Genomic DNA, 21,428 nt, shown 5'->3' with positions numbered 1-21,428 from the left:
AAAACAAAACGAACATATTCAATCTAATTAACCTCATTGTGTCATACAGTCAAAAGTGCACCTGTCGTGCTTTGAGATAACTTGGCATTAACCCCACAAAGATATATAGCATTTAAAGCAAGATTTTTAGCCACTCCCTAACACAACTCAACAAAATAAAAAATTACAACACTTATTCACTTTTACAGGTATTGGGTTAACATATGGAACAAATTATGGCCTTACTCTCGTGAAAACCTGTTATGACAAAAATGCTCAATCATTTTCATTTTACAAAGCATGACAGTGATCGACTCCAGCTATTTGTTGACTTCAACAATCTTTTTCTAAAAAATATTTTCTAAAAATTCCATAATACTTACCCAGATTGGTTACATGTTTCAAACCACGTACACCAGTCAAAGTAGTTTACAGTCAGTCCCAATGTCATAAGTTCAAGTCCAAGTCCAAATGAATCTTTTGGCAGCCAAACATTTTTCCTAAACATATTGTTCGATTGAACTATAAACATAAATATATACAAACTATCTAATTATATTTTCCTAAAAATAAAACTCATGGCTTTCTTTGAAATCCACGTAGCAGGCTTCCAACCAACACATCTAGGCCAGATGACCTTGGTGTGCTAGATTTAAAGAGATCCCTCGGGTTTACTTGCTCGAACCTCAAAGGCCACAGATTAGCTTTATTTGACTATCTAAACATATATATATATATATATATATATATATATATATATATATATATATATATATATATATATATATATATTATTAAGTTCATGACTTTCTATGGAACCCGTGTAGCGAACTTTCAACCCAATCAGTCCCACACAATTCAGCTTTAGGCAATTAGGTGTAGAACACCCCTCGGGGTTTACTGATTCGAGTCCCAAAGGACACAGATTAACTTAATATTTTATTTTTATTTTTATTTATTTATTTATTATTTTTTTGCTAGGCTTCTTTCTTTATATTTCCATCCTTGACTCTTTCTATTGTTGGGACATCTCACAGTCTATTACCGTGAGAGACTTCTACGACATTTTTCGGGGGACTGATGTAAACGCACAAAGACCCGTAAGTATAGTTGGAAACAATGTCCCCAAGCAGGGTATTTAGAAGGGAATAGGTAGAAAAGACTTTTTAGAGCGTTGGAGAATTCGAGTCGCTGAAATATTATATTCATTTTATGGCTCTTTTGAATCTGAAGTTTGGATATGAGTGAGCACTTACTACTCATAAGACCGGTCGTGCGTTCCAAGGGCTAACCTATACCTGTCGTTATGCTTCGGTGTTGATAACCTTACCATTTTGTGTTTTTCACGAGTAGCTTCGAGAGACGTGTTCGTGTGAGATTAGGTTGCTTCAAGATTTTTAATGAAAAACGAACAAGTTCTAATCTCAAGCCACGACTAATTTACCACTTCAACTTATTCAAGAAGATTAGGTTTCTTTATACTGAATGTTTTTTTTTGATGAAATGCATGTGGAAACTAGAACCTAATGTACAAAGACCCCTCCCCAAGCTTAAGATTAAGCATCGTCCTCGATGCTCGGAGAGGGTAGGGCAACCTACTGACCATGAATGTATAACTATTTAGAGCATATGAATGGATTCTCAACAGTTCTAGTCAAACAATTTTAAGATTCATGCATCAAACTTGAGATATGGAAGGAATGTACCATTCAAATGCTTGAATTTGTGATGTGTGCTTGACTTTTTCACGTCATCTTCAACCTCAAGAAAAGTTGAGCTCTTCAATGGTGGAATGCACAAACGGAGGTAAAATCTTCCCTTCTTCTTTACAAAATACCTCCCCAAGCTTGCTTTTGAAACCCTACAAAAGAATTTTGAAACCTAATACAAGAATCAAGTCAAAATTTACAAAGAAAAAAAACTAGAGTTTTATGCAAGATTCGATTTTGTACACTTTCATGGAGGGAATTCTACCTAGATGAAGAAGAAGATGGAGTTAGGAACTTAAAACAACAAACCTTTGAGCTTTAATGTTGGAGTGATTGATGAAAGTCAAAAGTTTATGAGTGTTTAGGAGGAGAGAGTGCACGGTCGTGAGTTGTTAGGAGGAAGAATGACACAAAACACATGGTCCAAGCCAGGCCGTGCTTTTTTTATGATAGCCCATGCGTTTTTGGAGGTAGCCTGTAGTTTTTTTTCGAAAATGTGCATGGTCTACGGACAGGCCGTGTTTTTTCAATCAGCCCATGCGTTTTTAGCATGGTCCCTGAGTTTTGGCATTAGGCCGTGCAATTTTTTTTTTGTTTTGAAACTTGCGACTCGCACGCACGGTCTAGCCATAGGTCGTGCGTTTTTTTGATCTAGCCCGCACGTTTTGGAGTTTGCCCATGCCAAAAAAATTTTTTTTATTAAAAACCTCGATGTCCACGCATGGTCATATAATTAGGCCATGCATTTTTTGCATGGCCCATGCGATTTTTTTACATGCTCGTGCGTTTTCTTTCTGTTAAACTCAAAAACTCATGTTTTTTTAACACATGACTCCCTCTCAATCTTTTAGATAGTTTTTTTTGGAACTCTAAAAAAACTCAAAAACATTGCAACACAACAAAATAAAGTAAATAAAAGATGAATTGAAAGAAAATACTCCCGAGTTGCCTCTCAGTTAGCCGCCCTTGTTTCAAGTCTTTGGCTCAACTTGCCCTTTAGATTTACTCAATGTAGTCCGGGCGTTCCAAACTATCAACCTCCATATCTTTCTCTTGGAAACCTTCATAAAAGACCTTTAACCTGTGACCATTAACCTTGAACACTTTTCCTGTTTTGTTACTCTTAATCTCGACTGCACCATGATCAAATATATTAGTAACAATGAACGGTCCCACCCACCGGGACCGTAACTTACCGGAAAACCATTTAAGTCGAGAGTCATAGAGTAATACCTTTTGACCAATCTCAAAGGTCTTACGGGAGAGTTACTTATCATGGAATGCTTTGGTCTTGCCTTTGTAGATGCGTGAGCTCTCGAAGGTTTTATTTTGGAATTCCTCCAACTCTTGAAACTTTGCCTTTCGGAGAATACCTTTTTCATGGAACCCCATGTTCTTCTTTTCATCTATAAACTTCACATTTCCCAGCATTTCATTATCCAACTTGAATTTTTCTGGAGTCTCCTTGACCAAATTTTTATCAAAGTTCCTACTTAAAGCCAACTTTAAAAAATCATGGTTAGTCAACTCAAAGCATTCTTTAGTCAAAGGCTGAACAATATCCACAAAATTTAAAGAGTGAACATCCCTTGGGTACCTCTTCTCTTCAAAAATATTGAAGTTAATGACCTCCCCATCAAATTCCATTGATAAAGTTCCATTGTAGACATCAATTTTGGTTTTTGCTGTTTTAAGAAAAGGTCTACCCAAAAGTATGGAACTTGAATTTGGAGAGTCATCATCTCCCATATCTAGAACATAAAAATCAGCTAGGAAAACAAGTTCATTGACTTGAACTAACACGTCCTCTAGTACACCTTTTGGGTGTACTATTGACCGGTCAGCAAGTTGAATGATTACACCGGTGTTGCTCAATGTTCCTACACCAATTGATTTGTAAACAAAGTACGGTAAGACATTTATAGATGCATCCAAGTCAAGCATAGCTCGAGGTACATGAAGATTCCCCAATTTGCAAGGCACAGTAAAGACACCGGGATCCTTGCACTTCGGGGGCATCCTCTTTTGCAAAACTGCTGAAATGTTCTCACCAACTTTTACTATTTCATTACCTTTAAGTTTCTTTTTTAGATATGCAGAGTTCTTTTAGGAACTTAGCATATCTAGGTACCTGTTTGATGGCATCAAGGAGTGGGATACTGACATGAACTTTCTGAAACATTTGCATGATCTCACTCTCCTCTCGTTCTTTCTTTATGCTCACCAATCTTTCGGGAAATGGAGCGACTGGAGTATATTTGACTTCGGTGGCGACAAGCTTCTTTTTGTTGGATTTTTCTTTATTTTCCCCCTTAATACTCGACTTCTTCAGCACTATCTCCTCTTCTTCTTTTTCTTGATCAACCGATATTGATGGGTTATCATAACTCTTTCCACCTCTCAATATGATAGCATATACGTTGTGCCTTGGGTTTGTCTCAGTTTTGGCAGGTAATTTTCCTTGAGATTCCAACCTACTAACAGAAGTGGCAAACTGTGAAATTTGTTGCTCTAGGTTCTTGATGCTTGCTTTTGTCTCATTTTGAAAGGTTTGGGTGCTAGTAGCCAAACTCTTCACTATGTCCTCTAAGGACATACTTGACGAACCCGCTTGTTGAGGTGGATGTTATGGCTTCCTTGGATGGAAATTTTGAGGTTGAAATGATGGTCTTTGTTGGTATGGAGGTGGTTGTCTTGGTTGATAACCCATGCGTTGATTATGGTTCCACCCTTGATTTTCTCGGGGCCGAACATAAGCTCTTTGATTATTCCCGGAATAGCCTCCCATAACATTTGCTTCTTCATATTCTTCTTCTTGCAATTGAGGACACATATTAGTCGGGTGTCCCACTTGAGTGCAAATGCCACAAGGACGGGGTGTGGATTGCACACATTTGTCCTTAGCAAGCATCATTACCACCTTAGTCAACTCGGACGATTGAGCTTCAATTTGAGGAGTGTGCACTTCTTTTACACCTCAGGGTGCATCCGTATACCAATCTTCATATTGACTAGTATGCTGTGAATCCTCCGCCATGTTTTTTATGAGATCCCGAATCTCAGTTGGGGTCTTATCGGTCAAAGATCCTCCACTTGAAGCATTAAGAAGTCTTCTTTCCCAAGGAGTCATGCCTTCAATGAAGTATTGGAGGATTTGATACTCACTAATACCATGCTTTGGGCAACGGGCACAAAGCTTTTTGAACCTCTCCCAATATGTATGAAAGGCTTCTCTTATGTGTTGTTTGATCCCAATTATCTCTCTTCTTAAGGCCGAGGCTTTCATTTCTGGGAAGTATTTGTCTAAGAAAAGGCGTGCAAGATCTACCCATATGTTGACCGTTCCCGGTGGAAGGTCATAAAGCCAATCTTTTGCTGAGTCTTGCAATGCAAAGGGGAATGCCCTAAGCTTGATTTGGTCCTCTGTGACATTGTGTGGTTTCATGCCAACACACACAACATGGAACTCTGTGAGGAACTTGTGGGGATCTTCGTTTTCTAGGCCTCTAAAGTTTGGGAGGAGGTGGATAAGACCGGATTTTAGTTCAAGGTTTGTGGTTGCCGGATAGGTGATGCAAAGAGGTTGTTGAGTAACCTCTTGCCTCGCCCATTGGCGAAGGGTTTGCTCGGGTGGTGGATTTACTATATGGTTATATCACATGGTATGAGTGGTGGTTGAAGTTTATGTGGGTGTAGTCTTTGGGCTGTTATGAGTAGGTGAAAAGTGTGGGGTGTTATTTCTGGATATGGATGGTTGAGGTGAGAATGAGAAGTTGTCTGTTTCAGTTTCTGACACACTTGAGAGGGGTATATCCTCCCAAATGTTGATGACCGGAGGGGTAGATGAAGAAGTCCCGGAAACCGATTGCCTCTTACAAAGCTTGGCTTGCTTCCGTATCCTTTTTGCAGTCTTCTCTATTTTCGTGTCAATTGGCAATGATGTACCTGTACGAAAAGATATTGGCATACACAATTAGTAACACCGTGTCCCCGGCAACTGCGCCAATTTGTTAGGTGTGTCAAACCCAAAAAATGATAGGGGTACAATAGACTCCAAATACACTGCTTTAATGCACTAAAAAGTAGTACAAGGCAAGCAGGATCAAACCACAGAGACACGGGACAAAAGTCTATACCTCTTTGCGCAAGGTACTTTGATCACAAGAAGGGGGATTTGTTTGCAAAAGTGAAATAATAAAATAAAATTATACTTTAAAAACATGCACAAAATGAAATAGATTTGTGAACAAGTTGTAAAAGTGTTTCCAGTTCTAGTTCTCAATGTTGTTGTTCAACTTGATTATGACTTGATGCAATTCAAGATTGCTATTCTAAGTTGGTACTGAAAGATATTAACACGCTCTAACACCTCTCGCTTGCCAAATTATCTAACCAAAACACGCTCTTTGACTAGACCTAGCTTTACTAATTCAACCTAAACACGCTCTTAGATTGTATTGAAAAATTGCATTAAGTTTTGTACAAGCTTCCCAACAATGTTCATTTCTTCTCATACGCCCGAAAGTGTGAAAACATGTGATATATGTTTTACAATAAGAAAACTTATTGCTTGTTACCAATTATTAACTTAATAGAACGATTAGGTGCCCTAAAAGTTAATTAACTACACAAAAATTCAATTCATGAAAGTGGCCAATCAAACATAAATCAAATTTAAGGGTTCTTGTAACATCCATAAATTTTACGCCAAATTTAAACTTTTCCAATCACAATTAAAACCCAAATAGTGTTTGTTTACAAATTGTTTTCAAATCATTATTCATCAGAGTGTCCCAAAAACAGATCATAAGGATGAGGAGCGGTACGGTCACACCTTCGCCTTGCCACGATCTCCTGAAGTACCTGAAACAATAACTGAAAACTGTAAGCCCAAGGGCTTAGTGAGCTACCCCCAAAATACCAACACCACACTGATAATATCATATCAGTAATAATCAATCAATCAATATGCATACTGGGCCATCGGCCCGACTGGACCGCCCTACCGGGCCTACAGTCTAACTGAATCTATACCGAGCCTTCGGCATGACTGGACCGCCACATGGGCCTACAGTCTCCCCGGACCGCTCATAGGGTATGTTGGCCTTCAGCACAAAGCAGGACCGCCTCAACCCAACCAACAAACAAATAATCATGTGCGCATAACTAACATATACTGGCATGTACAGACATCAAATATATTTATCTTACGGATCATCAATCATAGCGATCTCTCATAACTAGAGCACAGGCCCAACAGGCCACTAACATACCAATCCCTAAGGATCATAAAACATAACATACTGTCTATCCTGATTTCGATTTATCAGATCATAATCGCATACATCATAGCATAACCATAACAACTAAAGGGCCGGCCTTGGTGCCTTAGACCCTTTTGATACAGTGAGGATAACTCACCTCGCAGATGTCGACTCGGTAGATAAATCCCAACTCTCGGATCACTCGCCAAAGACTCCACCACCTATAACCATAGTACGAGCATACTCATAAGTCCTCAACCTCACAAGTACTCCATAAACCAACCAGTCAACCCCAGGTCAAAGTCAAAGTCCTCAGTCAAGGTCAACAGTCCCTGTTGACCTTAACTCGCCGAGTACCCTCGGCTACTCGCCGGGTTCTTTGAAGTTCTTTCCCACTCGCCGAGTCACCGGGTGACTCGTCGGGTTCTTATGATTTTCGATCGAAACTATAAGGTCACCCGTCGAGTTTCCTTCTTGCAACACGTCGGCTATACACGCATTCATAACTCGGGGAAAACTCATCCGACTCATCGAGTTGTTCATACAACTCGTCGAGTCTAAGGCAATCTTCATCGGACTCGCCGAGTTGTTCGTCAACTCGTCGAGTTCAATGGCCATCTTCATATGACTCGCCGAGTCAACCTTGCGACTCGCCGAGTTCCTTCAGTCCTTAAGCCATACATACTTATTTAAGCCATGTAATGGCTCCAAATTACAGATCCAAGCTTCTAGGACATGCTTTTCACGTAAAGTTGCAAACTTTACGTGCATGCATGACTAAAAAGGCTCTTAATGCCAAATCTAAGCTCTTAATGGGGTTTCATGCACAAGGAGGGTCTCGACCACGACCAAAACAGAAACTTTATGATTCTAGAACTTGAGAAGGGTCCAGATCTGAAGTTACAACTTCAGATCTAGCCCATAGCTCACCAATATGACTCCCAAAAATCCATAAAACCCTAAAACTCAACCACAAAGAGATCTAGAAGAAAAGGGGAGTAAAGATTGCAACTTGATACCTCCAAAAGATGCTAGTTGAGGTAAGTTCTGTTTCCCACACCGTCCTTGCCTCAAATCCTTTGCTCTTCAAGCTCTTCCCTCCAAGCCAATCTTCTTTCCAAGGTCTAAAACACACCACAAAGAGTACCACATGAATTAGGGTTTCACTGAGCTCTCAAAGACTGTAAGGAGGCCAAAGGAGGCTGAGGCTTCCTTAAATAGGGTGCAAAACCCCGAGATTTAGGGTTTCCTCTGCCAGCTCTTACTCGTCGAGTCCCTCCCTGGACTCGGCGAGTAGGTCACTTAACACGCGATCTCACCCCGCTGCTACTCGACGAGTAGGGCAACCAACTCGTCGAGTAGGACTTAAAACCAAAGAACCTTTTATTTAAATCCATACCTGAGAATCGGGGCGTTACAGTTCTAGTTTAAACAAAAACATAATCACTAGACTAGAATCACAAATCAAACATCAAATCATATGCTTCAAGTCAACCAATCAACATGTTTTGAACAAGAACTAGAAACTAGGGTTTCTTAGCCACACATGGCTAAGAACAAATCAAACAAGAATAAAGATGAAATTGAAATGTTTAATGCTTACTAAAATGAAATCAAAAGTGTTAGCAATGATTAGGTCTTCTCAAAAGCTCCAAGAAATCTCTTAGAATCGCCCAAGATCGCACCAAACTGCTCCAAAAACCGTCTGCCTTTAAAAAATGACGTCTCCTCCTGTTTTAATTAATGTTCACGTGCATGCCATGAGGCCATGCGTTTTTGGCATGGCCATGCCTTTTGTCCATGTGTTTTTAGCATGGCCATTTGTCTTGACCATGTGTTTTTGGCATGGCCCATGCTTTTTGCTAAAACACAAATAAGTCTTCATTGTTGGCTCCATCTTCGGTCAAACTTCACCACGATTCATGTTGCTCAACTATGGGATGATAAAGGACAAACACGACCCGTATCGGTGCGACAAGAACCGCATTTCAAATGTAGTCCTTTGCTATGATGACAATGTGACACTGACTCAGGTTATGTCTTCATGCTTTCCTCCATGGAATGGTCGGTTCATCTTCTTTTCATTCTCCAAAGCTCCATGCTCCAAGTTCCATGCTTCCAAGCTCCAAGCTCCACGCTCCATATTGTCTGCAAAATAAACCAAAAAAAAAAATAGTGAAATACCAGACATTCTTAATGAAACATGTAGTTGCCCAAATAATTAACTAAATGCAAGAATTATTAAGTAGAATGCTATGAAAGGACGGAAATAAACATGCAAAATAGGTGCATAAAATGCACCTATCATGTGGACACTATATAAACATCATTATGGACCACGAAACCCTTATTTTCTCAGCCTCCTCTGTCCTCCTAGCCCTATACTCGAAACCCTAAGCCTTTCTCTTGCATTTTGAGCTTATAGTGTCCATTTTGGTATGTTCTGATCAATATTCAAGAAGAAGAAGCTTGGTGCAAGGTTGTGGATCAAGGAGGAGCTTGTGGATCTCGACCTTTTGCTTCATTTCCCGCTTATTTGAGGTAAAAAGCTATGAACTTGATCAATGTTGGTTTAGATCTCTTATGTTTGAGTTTTTGTCCCTTTTTGTCCCATAAATGAGATCTAGTGGTTTGATACCACTCCAGGAGCTTTGAGTTACCACTCTTGGTGTTTCTGAGGTTCTAGATGCATAAAGTTGTCACCTTTAAGGGTTAGATCCATCCATGCATGAGTTTATGCCATTTTTGTGAAAGTATAATGTTATATCTTGAAGTTAGGATCTTTTGGGGCATGCAAAGTCACCAAGTCAGTTACTTTATGGTTCTAGACGTCTTTTAGGGCTTAGATATGTGTTTTGGGCTTTTGTTCTTAAGCATTAAGAGCTTAAGAATGATTTTTGGCTTAATGGCTTCGTACGCTGTGCGTACAAGTCCGTACGCACGGCTTGTACACACAACGTACAAACCAGGTTGCATGTACGCTTAGCATACAACTGAGTACGCCCCACGTACTTAGTTTGTTGGGCTTCGTATATTTGGGCCTCGGTTGGGTCACTTCTTTGGACCTTGTTGATTTGGGCCTAAATGGGCCATCTAGAATCAAGCTTTTGGACTAAGTAAAATTATTTGGCTTTTAGATAAGGCCATATAAAGGGTTTGGGCCCAATTTGGAAAATTGGGCCATAAATGGGCCTTGAATGATTATTTGGTTTTGGGCCTTTTAGATTGTGGATTTGGGCCTTAGTCTTGGATCACACTTGGTCAGGGGTAAAATGGTTATTTTATCCTAATTATAGATTATTGGATATAGATTGGAACTCAAGTGTTAATTGGGTGTTATTTTGTACTAATAGCTCGGGGAGTCGTCAGGACAGCAGCTAGGGATCTTCAGTGAGATTCAACATTCGAGGTGAGTTTCCTCACCATGTATGACTGGTCGAAGGCACCAATGCCGACCCATGATCTGACCTGTTAGAATACTCATTGTCTATGTGACACTAGTATGTATATGTGCTTGTATGCTTTCTGGGCGGGGCCCGATGATGATCCTGTATGCTATTAGTTGTTATGTGTTATGATTTATATGTGGGAGGGGCCCGCTATCCGAGTTAGGGCGGGGCCCGTTATACTCGTTTGGTGGGGCCCATTATCCGAGTTAGGTCGGGGCCCGTTATACTCATTGGGCGGGGCCCGTTATGCGAGTTAGGGAGGGGCCCGTTATATGCTATGTATGTATGGTATACGATATCTTGGGGAACTCACTAAGATTTCTGCTTACGGTTTTAAGTTTATGTTTCAGGTGCTTCCGGTTCCAAAGGGAAGATCTCGGGTTGACTGCATCGCACACACCATTTGGATTATGTATTTGAGATTTCACTTTGATTTTTATGATGTTTGATACACTTATTTTATTCGGGATGTATGGATAATGTTGGAATATTGTTTTTACTTAAATTAAAAATGAAATTTTTGGATCATATTTTTGGGACGTTACACATAACTACATGGTGATTGGCATCTAAGAAGTGAATGACATTCATGAACATGAATTGACACTCTAGAGATAATATTAGAGCACAAACATGAAGGGATACTAGTAAGGTTCTAGCTCTAGTGAATGTTTTGGCCAAAAGGGTAATTTGGGAACATGGAATGGAATTGAGGATTCACAGTCAAATTAGATATTTACAATGAGTTTCAGTATAGGTTCATGTACTTGATAACATTCATTTGAGTGTTCAATAAGTTGGGAACAAGCTTTGTAAGTTTTAGAATACCCAATTGATCAATGGAAAAGTTAACCCTTCTTATGGAATTTGAGGATTTATATGATCTTAAAGGTTTCAATGAACACTTAATAGACTAAGTGGAGTGTTTTAAGATGATAAAACACCTCCTAAACATGTGTGAGAACCTAAGCAAATTATACAAAGTGACTGGGAAAAGGGTCTTCAAGAACTATGCAAAGTAAGGTGTTATATTAAGAAAATTCGATAATTTTGTGTGTGCAGACCTCATTCCATGATCGTGGAATGGCAAGGCCAACTATTCCATGGGCGTGGAATGCCCTGATTAACATCATGTAATATTTTCGTAACTTTTGCATACGGACTCAGATTTACATGCAGTTTTCGCCTATGTTCATATTTTTGCATAGGGAATGAGATGAAACAATAAAATTTAGTAATGGTACCTTTCAGGGGTATTTTGGTCATTTTAATGACTTGTGTCCATGTTATATATGTGTTATTGAGAGTGTTTCTCTAAGGAAAGAAACTAGAAGAAGACTAACTAGCCTATGTGTGATTGAGGTGAGTACGTGTTAGCATTTTTCCCTCTTTGGGGTACATGGCAAAATGATTTTTTTTATTATAATAAAAATGCTTTGATATATGAAATGTTTGGAAAGAAAGTGTTAAATATTTTTGGAAATGATGTTTGGAAAGAATGCCTTGAAGGCAAGAATGTTTTAAGAGCAAAGAATGTTTTTGAAAGAAAGAATGTTTTGAAGTATAGACGTGTTACTTTTAAAATGAGCATTGTGATGCTAAAGTATGAAATATGTAAAGCATGGAAAGTCATGAAAAAAACACAAAGTAATGAAAAGAAATGGAAAGTAATGAATAAAATGGAAAGAATTGGAAAGTAATGAAAACAATATATTGTCCGGGCCATGATACCTCGTAAGAGGCACTAGAGGTATCTATCAGAGTGACGCCTCCCCTTCGCGAGATAGATGTCCTAATGAAAATGATGCATTGGTGGATTGATTTATTCTTTCCACCTTGGTCTAGACTTGGGAGTGGTTCATTTATTGGACGTAGACCCTAAGTATAAAAATGACAACAGTTTAATACCGAAATTCACCCTTAATGATAAAATAAAATGGAATATGGAAAGATGTCTTTTGAAATGAAATGATATTTATAATGCGTACGAAACGAGTTTCCCTTGAAAATGCTTGAAACTGATTTATGGTCTAAAACTATGTTTTGCAAAGATGAAACATTTTTGATGAAAATGTGATAAATGTTTTGGGTCACAAACTCACGTAGCTCACGAGACATTTTTGTCTTGCATATCTCTTTTTAATGCCATGTATTCCAGGTTGCAATTAAGGAAAAAATTGATAGATGGAAGTTAGAAGATTAAGAGATAGAGAATGGAGTGGAACTTGTTAAGTTCCTTATTTAATGTTATTGATGTAATTCGTATTTTGTTGCTATGGTTGTATGATGCTTAATGGTAACACCCAAGGTTTTGATTGTAATTGTTTTTATGGGACCGATTTTATGCTAAATGGGAGTTAATACCCAAATGTTTCTATAACCATAACATTTGAAAAAGTTTTGAAATTTTTTGGGTGTTAGCATTATTATTATTATTATTATTATTATTATTATTATTATATGTTTTATGAATGTATACATATATTTTAAATACGTTAAAAGTACATTTATATAAATATGTTAAAAAATTTATAAAAATACTTTTATACATATTTAAACGTATAAAAACATATTTATACATATTTAAATATATTTAAACTTCTTTAGCATATCTAATGTATACGATATGTGCAAAAAAAGTATAAATATATGTATATCTTTAAAACTTTATTTAAAAATATATATGCACATATTCATAAAAATATATAATACCAATAACAATATGTAAAGTCTTCTAATATTATAAATATTATATAGTAATGTTCAATGATTAATACATCATAATTGTTTCAAACTTAGTATTTAGGGATGACTTTCTTCATGAGAGGTCCTATCTTGCTACACATGCTCACCCTTTTACTTCCTCTAAGGCTATTCGTAATTGGCTATCCCCCACGCATGGGTTTCCTATGTGGCAACCCAAGTCACGCATGAACACTGCTCCGATGTCCACTGGCTTGGTTCTGATGTGGTTGCGAAGACGGGCCAAAACAACAAATCAAAACAAGGAAGCAGCAACGGTCGACTTTTTGATCGTTTTTTGTGAGAACGTTGGACCCAAAAAGAAATTATTTAATTTTTAATTTTAAACACACAGACTACAACTATAAATACCACCTATTTTCTTAACATTTCACACTACAAAAACACACAACATCTTTATATTTTCTCATTTTTTCTTCAACCTATGGAATCAAAACAAAATAACTCATCAACTACAAACACTCCAAATGATCCATATACAAATCTTAGTTACACGCAATTAATATCATCCCCAATCCAAAAACAACCTCTATTCACCAATCTTTCATATCATCCAAACTACTACCAACAACAACGACCACAACAATTTAATCAACACCAATTCCAAGCCTTTCAACAACAACATTCTCAACAATTTCAACCCCAATTTTCTCAACCTCAACAATTTCACGCACAACCTTCACAACCATCTCAAGTCCCTTTATCTCAATCACAACCTATAAACCTCGACAACGATGACGACGAACGGGTCCAAGAAAGACAACAATCAATTCGGAGAAGGCAAAAAAAGGAAAAGAACCAAAAAAAGAGAGAACTACGCAATGGACCGAAGACGAGGAGGAAACTTTAACGAAAGCTTGAATTTTCATATCACAAGATGATGACACCGAGAACGCACAATCAGATCAAAGTTTTTTGAATCGTGTTCTAGACCACTTTCATGCGCTATTAAGAAGGGAAATGGAGCGGACATACGATTCGATCAATGCAAAATGACGTGACCTACAAGCAGCTTGCACGGAATTTAACGGCATATTTGATAATCTTAAAAATATGCACAAAAGTGGTAGCAACAATTTCAATATTTTATTGACCGCATGCTACCAGTTAAAAATTACCAATAATGGTAAACCGTTCGGCAACCCAAAAGCATGAGAAGTTTTTCGTAAAGCTCCAAAATGGATCATTTATCTGGGTGAGGCGCATTCGAGATCTACCACCAGATCCTACAAAAGGCCAAGAACTTCCGAGTCCGAAGGGGGTTTTGGCCTTGACCTCAATGATGAGTTCGACAACACCGAGGGGGAGGGTCCATCGGAAATCCAACTTCGTCGACCACCGGGAAGGGACAAATCGAGAAAGGCAAGGTCTTCAAGCAAAAAAGTGGTTTGCGAAGACGTACTTGCGGAAAAATCGACAAGACTCAAGCTTTTATAGAATTTTTTTTGAATCAACGGAGGAATCTCGTCACCGATAAATAACACTTACCGATCTTCAAATCATGAATACAAAGCATCAACCGGACCTCGACCCGGAAAATCTCACGATGTTTCTAAAAATTCAATAACAAGTTTGTGAAAAATATGGAAATTAGGTTATAGTGTTTTAATATTTTAGTTTTATTTGGTATGTTTAATGTTTTTTTAGTAATTTAGGTTTTAATATTTTGTGTTTTTTTAAGTAATTTAGGATTTAAGTTTGTGTGTTTTTAATTAATGTAATGTGTTTTTAATTAATATAAATTATTTATTTATGTTTTTTTATTTAATTTAATGTCAAAAGAATAAAAAAAATAAAAAGATAAATATAGTGGAGTTGTAACTATTTCCAATGACAAGTGATTTGGTGGTGAGCTTGTAGTGGAGCTGACGAGATGTTGAGTTGACATCACTTTTTGAGTGAGTTGAATGTGACCACTCTCTATAGTCTAAGCATCGTGTTTTTTTAATTAAAGGAAATGCATTGACGAGGCGATGTGGCCTGCAACATCAAGAAAATATTCCGATTAGACCATAGGGCATATTCAGGAAACATCTTTTTGAGTGTCACATTAGCTTTCCTTCACCAAAAGGTAGAAAATGATCACCTTTTACTACCTTTCACTTTTATTTTATTTTTTAATAAAAATAATTCATTTTTAAGATTTATAATTTGAAAATTAAATATAATTTATTTAAAATGATTAATAAATACAAAATTTAATTAAAATTAAGATACTTTATTACTTAAAATAAAAATTACGTTCAAGATTAAAAAAACCTAGAAAACAACCAATATTAAAAAACACAACATAGATTTAAAAAAGAAACGACATAGAAAGCATAATTTAGAATGACATAATATCCAAATTTGAAAAAAAAAACAAAATACGTCACTCGGAATCGTTGTCATCGTGATCCTCATCATCGTCATCCTCGACATCGTCACCCTTGACAAACATATTTGAATCTTCATATAATTCGTCAAACAAATCATTGTGCCAATACTCTGTGTGGGGCTGTATGTGAGCCCTATAAACGTGCTCCACCAAATCCGCACGAAGGGCGTGATAAATGTCGCAATCATGTACTTTTTTCTATGTGTCCTATACTCTTGCGTACCAACGACTACTCCTTCGACATTTGGAAAATTTTCGTTTTCATTATATTGGCATATTGCTCTTCCTCCGTCTTCAAGAATCATATTATGTAATATGATGCACGCGTACATTATGTGTTGCAACCTTCTCGCTTCAAATGAACGTGTCCCGGTTCTTAGTACTTGCCAACGCCTCTTGAGTACACCAAATGCTCGCTTCACGTCCTTCCTAGTTGACTCTTGTGCCTGCTTAAACTTTTTTTTCATCGTTCGGACATGTCAACGATTTCACAAAAACAGATAAGATAGGATATATCCAGTTATTAAGATAGTATCCGCGCTTATATGCTACCCCATTTGCTTGAAAAGGTACATCGTGCGACTTTCCAAGGTAGATGTCATGGAATACCTACGACTGGTCTAGAACATTGATGTCGTTGTTTGCATCAGCTGGACCAAAGAATGCATGCCATATCCGAAGATCATGTGATGAGATTGCTTCTAGAACAATCGTCGGTTCTCTGTGGCCGCCTAGCGTGTACTGACCACGCCATGCATTGGGGCACAATGCCCTAGCCCAATGCATGCAATCGATACTACCTATCATTCATAGGAACCCATGCTTACTTTCATGCAATCGATGGTTACTTTGCCCAAAATACCGCTGCCCATAAACCAAAGTAACAACTTTCGAGAACTTGTACACACTTTCACGTATGGTACGCTCGGACATCCTCAAATACTCGTCCCATTTGTCTGCTCCCATGTGCTAACTGACGAATTGTGGTTGTACATTTTTGAATTGGAGAGAAACGTTTTTTGTGTCTCGCATCATGCTTCCATTTAAAATATGGAAACGGCCTTCCAAATCGCCTACAATACGTAAAAATAACTCCTTCCTCATCCGGAACCGTCGTCGAAGCTTTTCAGCGAACACGACGTCATCTGCAAAATAGTATTATATAAGAAGATCGTGTCCGACTTCGCAATTTCTCCGCAACTGCAGCTTTCTTGTTTTAGCTCGTGAACTTGAACTTTGACCTTGTCGGTTTTGAAAATACGCCACAGTTTTTGCCATGATAGAACTGACAAATAATGTCTCCTCTTAATCCGTCGAATCGGAGGAAGAAGATGAAGACATTGTGTTTTAGTGGTTTTATTGAGAGAATATGTAGAAAAAGTATAGAAATTAAGTTGGGTTGGTTTAATATTTATAGGGTGAAAAGGGATTTAAAAAATAAATAAAATAAAAATAAAAATTAAATTATAGTCGTTGGAATATATATATATATATATATATATATATATATATATATATATATATATATATATATATATATATATATATAATTTAACTATTTCCGACCGTTAGAATAAGATAAAGAAAAAAAATTAAAGGGCCAATCACAACAAGAGAGAGAGGAAGCGAGAAAGGCTTCCCTCACTCTGTACTCGCACACTCGGTATTGTGTTTCGAGGTGTGGGTAAGCTTCCTGCTCCTCCTTCTCGTGGTATACCCTTCGGCCTTAGTGCGACATCGACGTCTCATATGGATTGTTCATTGATTGATTATTATATTTTTCTTATAAATCCGAGTTTAAATATAATATATACTCTTCACAAACATTCAAAATACCATATTCACAAAAATTATTCTTTTAATCAATTTAAAAACAAAAAAAAAGTTCCTCTTGAACCAATTCACACTTTCACCGCTTCGATTTTTATCATTAAATTTTTAAATAGTTAAAAATCAAAATCTTTCATTATTCTCAATTTCACATCATATGGTAATTAAGCCAGAGTTTTATTATTTCTATATGAAATGCTTCCTAAATGTAAAAATGATGCTATTTTTTTGGAAATTGAGTAAACTAACCCATATAAAAGAACAGTGGCGGAGGGAAAGTGCTCCTCGCCGGCCGTTTGTTGTTGTCTTCCCGGTGGTTCGACGGTCACCACCGAACCACCTTCATCTGGCACCTCTCCTGCGACCACTATGGGTGGTGGCGTTTCTTCCAACGCCGCTATTGGCCGAATGAGACTAGCCGGTGTCCCACTGGAACCTCTATTGTCGCCTGATGCCATTTCTTTCTCGTGAACAATGTGCTTTTGGCTGTGTCTTTTGTCACACAACAGATGACGCCAAATAATGTGACATTGGTCTTAGGTTTCTGTGAGCTTCGACACCGACAGTTTAATTGTTCCTGTAAGATCACAACGGAAAGAAGGTCGTCAGCCGTTTCCGGGAGGAGCTCCCGGAAAGACGCTCCGACGGTCAAGTTAGTTGGGTGAATTTGGGTTTTTGGGAGTATTACTTGGAGAAGGCTACTTACCTGTCGGGGCTGTGAGCGTAGCCTTTTATACTAGGCGCTCATGATCGTTCGTACGAGACTGGATCGCTAGAGGCGATAGGATCAGGGGCGCTGATTGGAGGATCGTGCTCCTCTATCTGTCAGAGCGCTGCTATTGGTGCTGCCAATAGTGCCCAGATTGTCTGCTTTGTCGCTTGACCGTATCATTTGTCTTGGAGTGGAAGGCGTCCTTAGCGGACGCGAGCCTTTCTGAGGGAGTGCCTTGCCCTTAGAGGCGCTAGCGAGCGCGAGGGTTTACTAGGTCTCTCCCGCCGGGCGCGCTGAGCCTTCGGGCGTTCTGGCGCGGTTCTTTTCGTGTTTGCTAGGGCACGTTATCATATATATATATATATATATATATATATATATATATATATATATATATATATATATATATATATATATATATATATATATTACCTAATGATTTTTAAATCGTAAAGTTGGTTCAAACTCAAATTAGTTGAAAAGATAAATAATTTGGCTTGTTTGTTATTGATAATTGAACACGTCTATAGTGAAAAATAATTGATATTTTTTTTTTACTCTTTTTTATATTTGTCTTTAAGGGACCATTTTTTTTCTTTTCGCCCTGGCCCCATATATGTTTGGAACGGCCCTAGTTTCTGAACGCATATCACAAACTCTGTTTTATCCATTTGTTGATGAATATGAGAACAAAAATTAGCAAACAAGAGAGAATTGGTTACCAAAAACGAGGAAGGTCGCGTTTCCCTGTGGTTTGTGTAATATAATGAAATCAAACATCGTCGACTCCATCAATACGTTATTAAAAGACGCACGAAAACTACCAATAACGATGTTTATTGATTTCTTTCGAGCAACTATACAACAATGGTGATGTTAAAAACATAATGCCGGAGGTAATTGTTTAAATTATAATACTTCCATTGTAATTCTACTATAACTTAGCGTGCATGACAAGATACACGCATATACGTATATGAATGGTTTTATCACTTAATATAAGTAAAAAAAATTTTTTACTAAATTCTTTTGACAAAATTGCAAAAAAGTCCCTGTGGTATGTATTTTTCTGGGGTTTTAGTCCAAACCTTGGATTTTTTAGATTGATGGTCATTTTGAGCTAGTTTACATGCAGTTTTGGTTCCTGTCCAAACTAAAAAGACTATTATACCCTTAATGAATTTAGTTTTCATTTTTCTTTCACTTTTTAAAATTATTATTATTATTAAATATAAAACCGGGCCTACCTCTCTCTCCTCTCTCTCTCAACTGGTACGCCATCATATTTTCCCTCTCGTCCTTTCTTCTTTAACACACAAACACATACCCACCCACCACCGTTAGCCACCACTATTCGCCACCACCACCATCAATTATTCTATCTCTATCTCTCTCACTCTCACTATCCCCCTCTCTCTCTCTCTCTCTCTCTCTCTCTCTCTCTCTCTCTCTCTCTTATCCCTCATACACGCATCAAAGAAAGTAAAACTCAAGATCATCTTCATCCGATGTTGACTGAAGATCTGACGATGATTTGGCGGCAGAAGGAAAAGAGACCGAGTGATAAATCGATCGATCGATACAGAAGGAAAGAAATCATGGGTCAAGGAAAAGAAAGTGGCTGCAAAAATCTGGCAGGGACCTTAGATCTAGATGCAACTTTCTGGCGACGGTGAAGCAAACCACACCCCCCCCCCCCCCCCCCCCAATTCATCTTCTCCAACCAAACCCCCTGGTTGCAGCCCCAAATAGGTCTAATTTCTTCCAGTTTTTTTGTGGTCATGCTCCAATGTATCAAAATCCTTGCGTGAATTTGTGGTCTCGCTTATTCTTTCCTTGCTTCGGTGGTGTTGTTTGGCTCTGATGAACTTCTTCTTACCCTCCAAATCCAGAAATCTAGAAATCAAAATCGAGTACTGTTCATCGTCTTCTACAACAACGATTACAATGGATTCAGATGATTTCATAACACGAACCCATGGTTTCTCTGTTTCAATTTGGATTGTAGATGATGGAGATGGTGATGTGGTGCAGAAGTGTTTAGCGATGTAGGGGTGGAGATTTATCAAACGCAGATTAAGCTGACATGCTTGTAAAATCAATCGACGACTAAGGTTCTTGAGGCCCACCTCACCGTCTCCTTCTTTCTTTCCCCTTCATTCGTTCCTTTTTTTCCTTTCAGTCCATCGTCTTGAAGCAGTGAAGTCAAACCTACATTAATATGGCAGAGTTAGGGGCTTAGGGTTGTACACACAAAGATAGATCGATCTGCATAGTTGGGGATGTGAGGCAGAGTAGATGCGATGCAGTGGTGGATGAAGATGGTCAATGGAGGTTATGGCTAAAGTGAAGGTTGGTAGAGATTGACTGGTTTTCCAATTACAGGGATGATCAAGGCATTTATCATTTTCAATTTATGAACATATTTAATGTTTTAGGGTTGCAATTGGATGAACTGGATGGAGAATATGAACTTTGGATGACTTTGTGGGGAGAGAGAGAGCCCTGGTTATTTATTTTCTTTTTCCTTTAAATTAAATAGAAAAAATATAAAAAAAATATCAGAAAGCGCATTTTCAGTTTTCTGAAGGACCACAAGCAAACATGGTCAAAAGGATCACGAAGCCAAAAGAAGTCAGGTTTGGACTAAAACAAAAAAAAAATGGATATAAAGGGACAATTTTTGCAATTTAGTCAATTCTTTTTCCTGAAGTTGAAACTATTGATTGCAAAAAGATTTAAAAACCAGCAACTCCATGTCCTTGTTGGCAATGGCATGACTTGACCCTATAGTCTATACTAATGATTTTAGTACAAGTTGCGGTAGGTGAATCAACATCATGGGTGGAGAACGGATCCTTTGATATAATTGCCAAATATGGAATCCTAGGTGGCGTGGGGGAACCACCTAGAGATTGTGATGGGAGGTTGTTGGGAAATAATCTTTTTTTGTGTCGCAAGTGTTCTCCCTTTCATAACATCTGGCAAATCATCGGTCAATATGCTCCGAGAGTCTTCTACTACATTCTTGACTGGATAAATAAAGTCAACTGTAGGAATTTCATGGATGTCTGGAAGTTGTAATTCGTCTATATCAACAGCTTTGAACTTCATACGCTCTTTTAAAAAGGATAAATCACTCGTTTCCATCTAAATCCTCCATATTACTAGCCATTAACTCATCAATGAGCTTGTGGGCCCTGTTCAGCTGTTCTCACTCTTACTCATTGATGATCCTGTTCCCACGAAAGAGAGAAAAATCTAGTAAGTTACATACTGTATCAAATAAATAGAAGGCTAATTATTGATCCTTTGAAATAACTTTTGATCAACTAATACAATGAT

The 21,428-nt window shown here is 38.0% G+C and overlaps 1 long non-coding RNA gene across 1 annotated transcript; it reads left to right on the top strand.

Annotated features, from left to right (window-relative positions):
• The first annotated feature begins 19,325 nt into the window (after positions 1-19,325).
• On the top strand, positions 19,326-20,595 carry LOC145137563 (uncharacterized). The gene is made up of 2 exons (XR_013721112.1): positions 19,326-20,435; positions 20,522-20,595. It is a non-coding gene; the product is annotated as an uncharacterized LOC145137563 (long non-coding RNA).
• Positions 20,596-21,428: the final 833 nt, after the last annotated feature.

This window comes from Lactuca virosa, chromosome 9, assembly GCF_052849685.1.
Source record: "Lactuca virosa cultivar CGN04683 chromosome 9, Lactuca_virosa_CGN04683_v6, whole genome shotgun sequence".
Classification (NCBI taxonomy): Eukaryota; Viridiplantae; Streptophyta; class Magnoliopsida; order Asterales; family Asteraceae; genus Lactuca; species Lactuca virosa.
Note: the sequence above shows the minus strand (reverse complement) of the source record. Positions and strands in the feature narration are given on the sequence as shown.